We start from the raw sequence: 14,589 nt of genomic DNA, 5'->3' as shown, positions 1-14,589 counted from the left end.
CTTTTTCTGCTGAGTCATTGGGAAGATACGTATTAAAATTACATTGGTCTAAATGTGATCTTACTAAGCATGTGTAAGATTCAAATGACTTGTTGGTTAATTGGTTGGGACAGTCTGACACATGTATGTTGCTTAAAGAATGAAAGATAGAAGAGCATTGTCACGCCTGATCCATCCGCCACAGAAAAAGTACAGCTAACAGCAAACTCTTCAGCCCTGCATTAAGGTGCCCGTGACAACCAGAATAATCCAGTCCATGGTTGGTGTGAAAAGTGTGCTCATTTACAATGGAATGCTTGTGGAATTATCATACATCTTAGGCCATAATAAGAACACACAAGCTGTTAATATTTTGAGGATGAACATAAAGAATGTATATGGAATGCTGATTAACGAGATCTGCTGTCCTGTGTAACTCTTGATGTTTCCTGAGAACTGCTACTCTGCATAAACACCTTGTTCTCAGTTATGGATATCTTGTTACAGCTATAACATTAGGTCTCTACATGCACATTTATTAAACATCATATATACTTTACTTTTAAACTTTAATTAAATGTAAGATCACAAATAAAGTCTTGTCTCACCACATTTCAGTTCACAGCAGCTTAACTAGTTCAAGTTTTTTTCCCCAATTAAAAATATGCAAGATCAGCCCCAAATGGCTTTGACATTTTATAAAACAGGAATTGATAAATCTTTACTACATCCCCAGGAATCTAGCTTCCTCCTTATGTGCTCTTGTATCTCCCTTAGCTTTAATGGGAGTTTTCTTGTGCACATTCACAAAAAAACTGAACAAATATATACACAGAATATAAAAACCTATATTTTAGTGTATCCCATGAGCCACCACCTTTAAGATACATTATTTTGAAGGGCTTATAATTTACTGTATGTCTTCAGGGCCTAAAACACTTGTATTTTTGCCTCCTTTTCACATGTGGTGAGGAAATATAGGCTCAAACTGCAAGTGAAGAAGAAATGAATTCATATTAACAAAAGCTGTCTGTAGAACAGTGAAATAATGAGGCAAAATAAGACAGCCTAACTCTGCCACTCTTACTCACATTGAGTAATAACTTACTTCACAAGGAATCCCATTAAATCAATCAGACAACTGTCAGAATAAGCAACATAAACGAGCAGCAAAAAGGATGTTAGTAGCTGGCCCTTAATAGAATAATTAATTTCTCTAGAAACTTACAGACAAGGATCTCAAAAACATTAATGAATTACACCTCACAAAAGACCTGTGAGGTAAGTATCATCATCCTCATTTTACTGACAGACACCAGGAACACCACTCAAATACCCCAGGGAGGAGGATCAGAAAACCCTGACAACTTTGACAAGGATCTGCTTGCAGACTTTTCTTTCAATGGATCTGTTTGAGATAGGATTGCAATCCATGGAATGGCCAGCATCTCTAGCAAAAATTCTAGTTCTTGCCTCGTATTCCCCCAATAGTCCTAGAAGTAGGGCCAGGATTACTTTACTGTAAGTATTGCAAAGCACAAAACAGCGCCAGATTTTACAAAATTTAGCTAGAAGTACTTTCTTCTGGTTATAGTACTTCCAAAGAAAGGCACTACCCTACAGTGAAAAGCAGATATTTCAGAGTAGATTCAGGTAGATGATAACAAAATAACCACTGATCTCAAGTTAATAGGATTTCTTCTTTATAAACACTCTATCCCATATCACTAATAAAATGAAGCCTTTTCTTTCAACTGATTAACCATGATATTTTGGCACCAGCACAGCTACATAAGTATTAAACACTGAAATGTTTAACATAGTCTTATTAGATATACTTTAAAAGAAAAGTTATTTTGTCAGCTAAAAAAAGTAGAGATTAGAGACAGAATGAGAACTTCCTCTTTCAAGCATTACTATCTTATTTACAGTGGCATGACAGCAAGGAGAACTGCACTTTAGATAAAAAGTAATTTGATAAAACAGTGGTTGCCATTTTTCTAGTGCAGTAGAATTTATAAGATCCTTATTTCTTTTCCTTTTTATGACAGGTAATGGAAAATTTTCAACTGCAAGACTTTGATAGCAAACTAAAGACAATCTGGCGCTCTGAATCAACTTTATTTTTAACAATTACTTCAAATCCTTTTTTTAAACTTATTTTTCTTAACTATTGGAAAGTGGGTCACCGTTTTCTGAAGCAAACTTTACCGAAATTTAGTCTTTTAGATAAACACCCAAAGTGAAATAGTCAAAAGTCCTGTCTTGTGAAAAATCAGAGCGGGAAAGTTAGTCAGAGACAGACAGACCGACCCTACCCCAGGACAGCCAACAGTCCAGTGCTTACGGCACATGCCTGAAGCAGGGCCTTGGACCCAGGTCTCCCACACCTCAGATTGGTGTCCTAACTACCAGGAAACACATATGTCCATTCTTTGTTGAAACACTCCAAACCTGCTCATCCCATGGTTGTTCTTTGCCCAGGTGCTGCACTGCCCCCTACTTCCCCAAACATACACACTCTCTTATACACATACCTACTGATGACCTGCATCTGGCCCGTTGGTTGTGCTGTTTGAAAGATATCAGGTCACAGGGGTATTTGCCAGCAGGGCCCAATCATGCAGGGGCACTCAGGGCAGGCCTACAGAATAAGAGCCCGCTGGTGAGATAGGCATTTCCTAATTTTCGTTGAGAATCCTCCTTTTGGGGCTGCCAGGGCTTTGGCTTGAGCTAGGGCTCCAAGCAGATCCTTAGCTGTGGGTGGCATCAGGACTTGGCTGGTTTTGCAAAAGCTGACTGGTGGAAACTTAGAAGCCTATGGGGTTAGGTGGCAGGTAAGCAGAGGTTTTGAAACTGTCAGTGGTGCCTAAATGTTGGATTTAGGAGCCTAAAGAGGCAATTAGGTGATACCTTCACGAATCTGGGCCCAAGTGCTTTGTTGATCTGGGGTCAGAATCAGATTTCCAATGTGACTATACATGACTGAGAATTTGAAAGTCACTTTCTAATAATATTCTGCAATCTTCACTCAAAATTGTCTGTTTCCATGAACATGCCTGCCAGCAAACTTGTTTTCTACAATATTCAGAGTGAACACGAAAGGGATTCAAGTACAATCAGAGCTGATTCAAGTACAAATATGAAAGAATATTCAGCTAAATTTAAGTTTTGTTTACCTTTTTTACAACATTATCCCAATTGCAGTTGAGATGTCAGCATGGCAGGGTGGGAAAATTTGAACTGCCATTACCTAATCTCAACCTATTCTAGGATTAAGCAGCCTACAGAGCTGTTAATCTGGTACCTTTCATGAAGGTTAAATTCATCTTTGATTTATAAACTCAAAACAGCATTCATCCATAAACAAAGGAAAAATAATAGTCACAAATAGAAATGATTTTTATGAATGTAATAGCATCAAGGGGGAAAAAAGTACATCAGCACTGCCTGATGATCCTGACACAGCAGGTGTTAGAAACACAACATGCTTTCCAGCTCTACATGTACGCAGTGACAAGAGCTTGATAATACAATGCTAATGAGCCCAATCATATCACCAAGGAAGGAGAACACACTTATAGAATAGTTAAAGCAGTTCTGCACACAGATATAAATTCTCTAAATTCATACAGTAGCTCAGCTACTGAAACATTGTATAGCCCCATCTCAAAAAAGATATACAGTAGAACCTCAGAGTTACAAACACTAGAGTTATGAACTGGCCAGTCAACCACACACCGCATTTGGAACCAGAAGTATGCAATCAGTCAGCAACAGAGACAAAAGAAAACCAAATACAGTATAGTACTGGATTAAAAGTAAACTACTAAAAAAATAAATGGAAAGCAGCATTTTTCCTCTGCATAGCAAAGTTTCAAAGCTGTATTAAGTCAATGTTCAGTGTGCCAGGGTCAGACTGGATGGCTACCAGAGAATGCTACCAATTGAATTCCAGGAGGTGAGCGAGCACAAGCCTGCCCACTGCTAAACGCCCCTCCCTCAGCCTAAGGGGAGGAGTCACTGGACCTGGGATTCAACTGATTTCAAGGAACACTAATGAAAAAACAGGAGCGGGAGTGGTGGTCACAGGGCCAAATAGAGGGAACCGGAAGGGGACACCAAGCAGAGAAGGGCAGAGAGCACCCACCACTTCCCAAAGTCATCCAGGGAGTCAGCGGAGACTGCCCAGAGGAACTCTGCCCAGATGCGTGAATGGATGGAGGAACGAAAATAGGCCCCATTGTCGCAGAACACACACCCCCAGCCAACTTCCTCCCCCTGGTCTTGTAGATGCCCACCTTGGCCAGTGATAAGAGGTAACTTTGTGGGGTCACAGATGGGGTGTGCATAGAGGAACAAGTGTGGGGAGAAGTGCAGCCAGAACCTCAGCAAGAGGTTCTGGAGGAGCCAGAACAGAGGCTGCAGCCTGGTGCACTTGAGGTAAAGGTGCACCAGGGTCTCCCTCACGCCGCAGAAGGAGCAAGTGTCAGGGAGCAGGGTGAACTGTGCCAACTACACGCCTGTGCTCATGGCTCCATGAGGGAGCCGCCAGCTGATGTCCCCAGCGGGCCATGGAGTCAGAGTGGAGTAGAGGCTGGCTCATTGGGTTTCCTTGCCTTCCACAGGTGGTATTAGGTCCCGCCACCTGGTGTCTGGGTGGGACATGAGGCTGAGAAAGTGAAGGGTGTGGAGCATGAGTGTGTACAGATGGTCCCTGGGTGTGGTCTGGAAGCGGACTGGCTGCAAGTCTTGCAGCCAGCACGGTGCATGGGGAGGGGGTGGCCATTGGGGCTCATGAGGTTGGGGCCCAATAAAAAGATCCAGAGGGCTAGGACTGAGGGGCAGGCGGGGAGTGCCCTCTTGCAGGACCCGCTCGAGGTAAACCCGAGCAGTGGGAGGCAAGGCTGCCCTTACCTGCTGGAGTACACGCTGGGGGGGGTTCGAAGAGTGGACAGCCCCATGCACCTGACCAGCACCTGGGGATTCACCCAGTCGCCCCTTTCGTAGTCCAGAAGGTCTCCGATCCTAGTGATTCCTGCCAGGACCAACCTCCATCGCACCGAGGGAATCCAAAATGCCAAGGAAGGCGGACGCCTGCTGGAAGAAACACACCCACTCTGGGCCCAAGTTCGGGGCGTAAACATTGACCAGATTCAAAGCTAGCCCCTCCATACGGACCCAGAGGTGCAGCAGGCAACCTGGCACGACCTTGGCAATCCCCACCACCTCGGGCTGTAGGTCAGGGGAGAACAGGTGGCCACTCCGCCCACGTGGGCAGACAGATGATTAAAAAACACCCTGTTCCCCCCACTCCAGCTGGCAGCTGGCCTCAACGGCTGTATCTGAATGCATCTCCTGAGGAACATCACAGAGTACCCTCCCTCCCAAAAGAAAGGAGAGCCCCTGGCACCTGCGGAGGCCCATTCTACAGCTTCAGGCATTTACTGTGGGAAAGATGGTTGGGGCCATGATGAGGGCTGGGGAGGATCCTCACGGGCAGGAGTTCTGGAGGCCTCCGTCAGGCTCCGCAGCAATCCAAGACCGACCCCGAAGGTCATCAGGGAGTCACAGAAGCCACAGGCCCACTGGTAGGCCGCAGCATCCTGCCTCCCAGTCCCTTTGCACTCCCTCAGTATAGCCCTCATGGTCTGGAGGATGAGGTAGAAGTCCCCCCAGCGCTGCAGGGTGAGCTGCACCCTGTCCCTGACCTCAGGTGTCAGGAAAGTGCACAGCTCGTTCTGCAGCACAAGGGGGGTCTGGGGCCGAAGACTCCCAGCTGTCCTCAGGCCTGGTCCCCGGGGACAGAGCTGGGCAGATAGTGGGTGGACCCCTGATGTGGTGCCGATTTTGGTGGCACCGCACTGAACGGCCTGACCCGCGGCATGTTGGGCAGTGGCGGAGGGAAAACAGCAGCCCTGGGTAGAAGGGGGAACACAAATGCCATCTCCCGGGACTCGGTGGATGGAAGGTGAAATGACAGAACCCCGAGGGCGACAGCAATATTGGGGGTGGATGGGGAAGGGATGGGGGTTGTACTAAGGACAGAAGTGGGATAAGAGTCAGGGGCGGTGGCGGAAACAGAGGAAGGGGCAGGGTTAGGATCAGGGGCCCTGGTGGCCGTGTCACCAGGGCGTGGCTCCATTTGACCCAGCATGGGGGTCAGGGGCATGGGTCCAGGGTGGGAGCCCTCACTTATGCTAGGCCTGTGCACCATGATAGACTCAACGCCGGGGCCACAGCTGCGGCCGGGGGAGACTCAGGTTAGGGTTGTCGAGAAGGAGTGGGAGGAGCTGCCTTGTCTGGCATGGGAGCACAGGGCCTGGCTGCTCAGCACCAGCTGTTGCCTCAAGAGGCTCGGCGGCCTCAGGTGGAGTGCCACTGGAAGCCAGGCAGGTGGAAGGGTCTGGGGGTGACCCAGATGTGAGGGCGGGAACATTAAAGCTGTTTGGGAATTTTTCATCTAAATTACTTTGACAGAAAATTCAGTTTCCACAAAATTTAAATTTTCCTGTGGAAAATTTCAAAAAATTTACTAATATTTTTCAATTATCCATTGAGAAAATCTAAATTAAATATTTTGTTTTGCATTGGGCTGACCCAAAATTTTGATTTTTGTCAAACTGAATAAAAAATTTTTGTTTCTAGTCTGTTCTATATTCAATCGTGTCTGCCTGAGCTGCTGTAGTACCTCATGGGAGTTGTACTTTGAGTGGCTCATGCCTCCATTCTTCTCTGTGGGCCAGGCTCTTTGGCTGGACTACATTGTCCACGATGCATCATGATCTCCCCTTCTGGCTGAACAGAGGTGGTGCATCATGAGAGTCACATGTCCACCCTGCATTATGGGAGATGTAGTCTGCCTGGGGAGCCCAGCCCATAGAAGAGGGGGCATGAGACCCAAACTATAACAACTCTGAAGTACTGAGGCAACTGAGGAAGACAGATTAATTTTCAATAAAACCAAAACACAATGTTGTAATTCAGTTCAACAAACCAAAATGACTCATTTCAATTCAGCAATGTTGAAATGTTTCAATTTAATTAGAAATATCAAAGCAAAATGCTTGGAATCAAATTTTTTCCCAATTCTGGATGAAAACAAATTTTGAAACATTGGAATTTTCTGCAGGACAGAAATTGTGATTTTCAACCAAATCTATTAAAAACAAATTAAATTTAGAGTCCTGGTAGGTATGGATGCAATCCTCACAAGTCAGGGTCAAAACACATAGTGGTAATGTGTGAAACCTTGTAGTGCCACAGTCCATGACGTATCTACTCTTCGGATAAATAAAAAGTTTTACTCTCCAGTGTTATCAATCTAGCAATTTTTCCTGACCAGTAACATTTTAAAATTCAATCACCAAATTAGAATATATTTGACACAGGAAAAGCCCGTAGTACTGTGAATAAACAGGTGTTTTGAGACCTATATTCTGCTCTGAACTGGATTGTTATTTTGAATGCTATTCCTACCAGAAATACTGCTCTAAAGCATTCCCAAATAGGGATTTATGGTTATTTGTTCCAGGTATTAGTGAACCTTAATTCAAGACAGTGGGGTACAAACACTATGAGCTTTAATGAGCATGTGTGCACTGCATTCATATTGAGACAGCACTAGCTAAAACTCCCAAAGTCCTGACCCATCATGCATTGGGCCAGTGGGTGCTGAAACGATTTGTATAGTGGGGGTGCTGAGAGCCATTGAACCAAACTGTAAACCCTGTATTTGATGGAAATAGCACCCCTAGTTCCAGCACCTATGTACTGGGCTTACCCTAAGGCTTGAGATGGTTTCTTTGGAGGATACTCACTTTGGTTGCTCCAAAATCCTGGTCAATAATAAGCATGTAGCCAGCATATTACATCATTGATTTGTATCAATCAATGTCAGCCTGCAAAAAGAAGTGCTGCTACCTGTGAGCCAGGCTTCCTACACAGACCTCATTTTAAATGGAAACACTGGGGACTCATTGCACACTCATTGCACAGCTAAATATTTCTAGAACCTTATCCCATGTTCAGGAAGTCTTGCCAGCTAGTCCAGTAGCTGTCAGAATTTAACACACTATTTTCATAAATTAATTATGATCATTTGTGACTAGCATAGCAACATGCAAAATTAATGTGAATTCAAGAAATCTACCCAAATTAATGACTATTCTTTATAAATAATGTTTTATTCAATTTTTAAAGCAATCTAGAGAACTTTACTGTCTAGCTTCTTAATTCTCTCATCTGTATTTTTCTGAGTACCTCCAGCTGTGTCTTTCTGCTATCCTAGCAACCTTAGCCTCTAAATATCTCTCTTTTAAAAAGACTAGTATTATTTAGTCAAGAAATGCAAAGAGGAAGAGGCGATATGAGAAGGATATGTAATAAGGATTGGTTTAAAGACCATTTACCTTTCCCCAGAATACAAGAACAGGAGACACTCAAAATTAAGAATCAAATACAAAACATACAAAGACTTGATATAATTTAATACAGAATATTTGGCATAGAAAGAATGGGAATGTCAATACTTGTGCTACTAATTATTTGCACACTTCTATATTGTATAACAAATAGCAAAGATCCAACTGCAAACACTTATACGTCAGCTAATTGTTCCATAAATACTAACACCAGCTTGTGTAAAATGACAGGCATTTTTTCATGGTTTCCAGATAACACATTTGGACTAATACTGTCTGTAAAAATTGAGGGGCATTTCCTTGGTGGGTGTAAATTATCAGAGATCCATTGACTTCAATGGCAATTTACACCTGTTGACCATGTGTCCTATATTCTCCTTAAGGTCAAGTACATGCCATTTGCAACATTAAGCTTGGTAGATTACACAGATACAGCACTGGGGAATGGTGTTACAGACAAAAGGCTGGTATGTTTTTATTATTGTTTGGTAGTAATAGCTCTGCATACTCTCAGGCTATGTCTACACTGCAGAGTGAAGTCGACTTCTTTAAAATCAACTTTCACCCACCGATTTTTAGAAGTCACTGGAGCGTGTCCACACCATGCTCCTTGCTCCAGGCTTGTGTGTCCACATTCACCACACTTGTGTCGACATTCAAAGCAGTTCATTGTGGGTTCCTATGCTGTGGGGGCTGTTGGGATGAGTTTCATTGTCCCATGATGCGACGCTTCTTCCCCCTCCCTTCTTGCCCCAAACAAATAGGAAACTGGTTTTCATGCTGTTTGTTTATGCCGCACGCTCGCCATTTCTGTGGAGACATGGAGCCAGCCCAACTCTGCACTATTATTGTGAGCATCACAAATACATGGCAACTTATCCTTGAGTATTTTCAAAGGAGAGTAAGAACACGAAGCACAGGCAACAGCGATGTCACCGAGGCTGCCCTGCTACAAGACATCGAGCAGAACAATTCCCAATTGCTGCAGGCCGTAACACATCATCTGCAGTCCGTAGCGTGCCATTTCTGGTTCCGGGAAACAAGCACAGACTGGTGGGACCGCATCATTATGCAGCTGTGGGATGATGATCAGTGGCTTCAGAACTTTCATATGTGAAAGGCCACTTTCCTAGAACTTTGCGTGCAGTTGTACACCTCTCTGAAGCGCATGAATACTCGATTGAGACAAGCTCTGATGATGGAGAAGCAAGTGGCCATCGCTCTGTGGAAGCTGGCAACCCCTGACTGTTACCACTCAGTTGGGAATCAGTTTGGAGTCAGTAAATCTACAGTGGGAGCTGCTGTGATTCAAGTGTGCAGAGCCATCAATAGACTTCTGCTATGAAGTGTAGTGACTTTAGGAAACGTGCAGGACATAGTGGATGGGTTTGCTGTGATGGGGTTCCCAAACTGAGGGAGGGCCATTGATGGCACGCACATCCCTATCTTAGCACCTGCTCACCTAGCAACAGAGTACATAAACTGCAGGGGGTACTTTTCCATGATGCTGCAGGCCCTTGTGGATCACACGGGTCATTTTACCGACATCTATGTGGGGTGGTCTGGAAAGGTGCATGACAAGCGCATATTTAGGAACTTGGGGCTGTTCTCTAACATGCAAGTGGGCACTTTCTTCCCAGATCAAAAAATCCACATCGGGGATGTGGAAATGCCAGTAGTGATCCTGGGGGATCTTGCTTATCCCTTGCTCCCTTGGCTAATGAAGCCATACACCAGGCACCTTGACAGTGACAAGGAGTGTTTTAATAACAGGCTAAGCACTTGCAGAATGGTGGTGGAATGTGCGTTTGGGCATTTAAAGGCCAGATGGAGATGTCTCCTTACTAGGCTGGACATGAGTGAAAAGAACATCCCATCAGTTATATCTGCATGCTGTGTTCTTCATAATGTGTGTGAAGCAAAGGGGGAAAAGTTCTCCCAGGATTGGGCTGTGGAGGCAGAAAGACTGGCTGCCAATTTTGAGCAGCCTGATGGGAGCAATATGCTCAGAGCCAACCGCAGAATGCATTGAAAACCAGGTTCTGCAATGAGATGCATTAATGTTTTCTGTATGTTTTGTGCCTTTGCTTACCATCCCCCCTACCATTGATATCAGTACCCTCCAAAGCCCTCCCCAAACAAGCTATGAATTAATAAAGAGACATGTATTGAAATGATGTAAACTTTTATTTATGAACATTCAAGTCAGTGGGGGCGGGGGGCGGGGGGCGAGTGTTCATTCACAGTCTCATGGAGGAGCATGGTTGCTTGCAGGACAGCTGTCGGCCTGGCCGCCGTTGCTTTCTGCTTGCCTCCACTGGGGTGGAGTGCACCACATACTGCAGCCTGGCCATTCTCTTTCGAGACCACTTGGGAGTGCGGGAAGGCAGCAAAGTCATAGGCGGAGGAGCATTCATGGAGGAGCAGGACTCTGTCCGGACACCGCACCTCCTGAAGCTCCACAAGCTGCCTGAGCATGTCTGCCTGCTCATGTATGATTCACAGCATCTCCTGCTGGGTACTGCGATCACGCTCCGGCATCGCTCTTCGATTCTTCCTGTCCATGTCCATGTTCTGGTACAAGGTCAACCGCCACACTCAGAGCTCTGTCTCAGCAGCCACGGAGGCATTCATGAGCTCATCAAACATGTCGTCCCATGATTTTTTTTTTTTTCCTCTTTCTGATCTGTGATAGTCTTTCTGCAGCAGTTCAGGGGGGGGGGGGGGGGATGGGGGACAAGGCTGAGGTGTCTACAGAACGAAAATAAATGCACAAAGTTGCCATTGTTAGCAGACCCAGAAAACTGAAGCAAATACAACAATGTATAAATTACTCCCCTTACTGTGCACAAGGCTAAGTCAGACCCGCATTCCATTCCGAGCATCTCAGAAGGGTCAGCTCACTGTGCCCTTACAGAGATGGTAAGCCAGGGGCACTTTACTCTACTACAGAGAGGATTAATTATCTCTAAAAAGCTCATTTCAAATGTCCTGTATGAGAGGGCTGACCGGGCGCCACGGTTTAATTAAGATGACTGTTTTGGAACGAGGTGGCCACAGTGTAGTTGAGGACAGTGAGGGCGGGTTAAGGGTCTCATCAAATACCTTTGCAAAATTATTTAAGTGACTCAGTAGGCCAATAAAAGAGGGACTTGAGAGGTAGAGGGAATCAGCTGTACAGCTCGGGTACTTTAAACATGCGCCGTCTTCCCTAGGTGACCATGAGCGATATCAGTCTCCTGAGGGTAATGCAGGTGGAAAGGGAAGATTTGCTGCACGCAGTGGGGTACCGGCCTGGCCCTTATGCTGCTATGCTGTGTTCCGCCATGATTCTAGCTCACTTGATTGCAGTGTGGCGCAACAAAGTATCCTACCATGGAGGAAGAAACAAGGCTGCCCTCCCCCGAAACCTTGTGCAAAGGATAACAGATTACCTACATGGAAGTTTCCTTGAGATATCAACTGATGATTCTTGGAGCATATCTCTGCACATAAATAATCTGTTCCGAGGGAACCACCCCCAGTAAAGTTCACTAAACGCCTGAAATTCCCTTCCCGCCATTTAAAAGGACATAACTGCTAAGAAAAAAAACATCGCCTTCCCTGAACTTCCCTGCTGTTCCCCTTCTCCAACATGCCCTGGGATATCATCCCGTAAATGCCCAAATTTCTTTTGCTGGCTCGGAAATGACCCATAACAGACTCCTCACTCCACATAACGGACTCTTCGCCTGACCCATAACGGATTCCTCGCCTCCTCTAAGACCTCTGGTTGACTCCATGCTGGAGCTCATTTGGGCCTTGCAGTAGCCATGACGAGTTCAGCTACAAAGCTCTCTCCATGCTGGCAGCACAGGAAATGAAAATTCAAATTTTCCTGGGGCATGAGAGGAGAGGCCATTTCCTGTTTGCATGGCCACGTAACAGCAGAGCGCAAATGTCCAGAGTGGTCACAACAGGGCATTATGGGATACCTCCCAGAGGCAATTAACATCAAATTACATTATGATCTGTCCATACTGATGCAAAATCAACCCATGCAATTCAATTTACACGCTACACCACTTGTGGAGGTGGTTTTTTATGTTGACTTTTGCCGCACTTTAGGTCAACAGAACTATCATGTCAGTGTAGACACAGGCTTTGGGAGATCAACGTAATGCCATTTACATCGACCTCCTAAAGTATGCGTCTCCACTGGCACGTAAGTTCTGTCGATTTAAAGCACGGGAAAAGTCGCCCTAATAAAACCACCTCTGCAAGTGGCGTAGTGCTAAATTCGAATTCCATGGGTCGAGTTTGTGTCAGTATAGGCAGAGTGCAATGTAAATCGATGCCATTGGCCTCCAGAAGGTATCCCACAATGCCCCGTTGTGACCACTCTGGACATTCATGCTCTGCTGTAATGTGTCCATGTAAACAGGAAGTAGCGCCTCCCCTCAAGCTCTGGGAAATTTTGAATTTCTATTTCCAATTTGGACAGCATGGAGAAAGCTTTGTAGCTGAACTGCTCATGGTGACTGCATGGCCCAAACATGCACCAGTTTGGAGTTGACCACAGGTCTTGGATCTCATCAGTCTGTGGGGCGAAGAGTCTGTTCAGCTCAGCTCCGAGCCAACAAAAGAAATGTAGATATATATGAGAAGATATCTCTCAGCATGTTGGAGAAGGGGCACAACAGGGACGCGCACCAATGCCACATTAAGATCAAAGAGCTGAGGCAGGCTTATCAGAAAACCAGGGAAGCTAACAGCTGTTCTGGCTCCTCACCCAAAACAAGCCGCTTTTACGAGGATCTGCATGCAATTCTCGGCGGTGACCCCACCACTGTGCCACCATGCAGCATTGATACCTCCAAAGAATCCCAGTCCAGGACAAATGAGAAGGACTCTGTGGATGAGGAGGATGAAGATAAGGAGAGCAGGGTGCAGGAGAGCGGGATATCCATTCTCCCTGAAAGCTAGAACCTGTTCTTTACCACAGAGCAGTCCAGCCACACACAAGACAGCAGGACTGATTGAGACACAGGAGAACGCACATCTGGTGAGTGTGTGGCAAAAAATTTTTTCCAGTTCTCTCCCCAGTCTTGCTTCTTAAAAGGAGTTTGTATTTTTGAGGGGAGGGTCTTACTGTGTGGTGGTGAACTTCAGTGGAGAGTTACTCGCAGAACAGACTATTTATGTGCAGAGGTATGCTCTGAGAATCCTTTGTGGATATCTCAAGGAAACTTTCATGTAGGTAATCTGTTAACCTTTGCAGGAAGTTTCTTCCACTACGGTAGGATACTTTTCCCCGCCACTCTAATATTAAATGAGCAGGTATCATCACAGAACACAGCATAGCAGCATAAGGGCCAGGCCTGTACCCCGATGCTTGCAGCAAATCTTCCCTTTCCACCTGTGTTACCCTCAGGAGACTGATATCACACATGGTCACCTAGGGAAGATGGTGCAGGTTTAGAGTACGTGACCAATACAGTTACTCCATTTATTCCTCTGCTGTGGAGGGGGTCCCTGGGCGCTTCTCCAAGACTATTCCTAGTCCTAGTACTGTTGCAATGGGCATTATGGATCGGGACACTGGTTGTCCTATGTTTTATGCCGCTACAATTCACCCACAGTGTCCTCTAATCTGTTCTACCCACCTCCTCCCAAACCGGTCTTTGGCATATTACAGGGGAGCCCAGTGATCCCTCTCCTTGCTCAAATGTGGATTGTGCATCTTAGTGCTAATGAAGCCTCTCTATTACAGATGCAAGGGCCCCCCTGCTTACCATGTCTGTAATACCAGTCTGACCCTTCCAAGATGTACAGAATGGAATGCGGGTCTGGCTTAGCCTTCTGAACATGAAGGGGAGTACTTTTTACATTGTAACATTTCCTTTACTACTTTGGATCAGCTAAAATGGCAACTTTGTGCTTTGCTTATCTTACAGTAGACACCTCAGCCTTCAGCCCACCTTCCTGAACTCCAGCTGAAAGACTTTCCCAGATTAGGAAGCGGAGGAAAAAAAATGCAGGATGACATGTTCAGCGAACTAATGAACACCTCCGTGGCTGCTGACACAGAGCTCAGAGCCTGGAGTTTGTCTGAAAACTATACATGGACATGGAACACAGAAGATCTGCACAGGAGCAGGAGTGTGATACACAACAGGAGATCTTATGTATTATGAGGGATCAGTCC

This window comes from Emydura macquarii, unplaced genomic scaffold (genome assembly GCF_026122565.2).
Source record: "Emydura macquarii macquarii isolate MOO-44397 ecotype Brisbane River unplaced genomic scaffold, CSIRO-AGI_Emac_v2 contig_2636, whole genome shotgun sequence".
Classification (NCBI taxonomy): Eukaryota; Metazoa; Chordata; order Testudines; family Chelidae; genus Emydura; species Emydura macquarii.
This window is presented reverse-complemented; position numbering follows the sequence as displayed.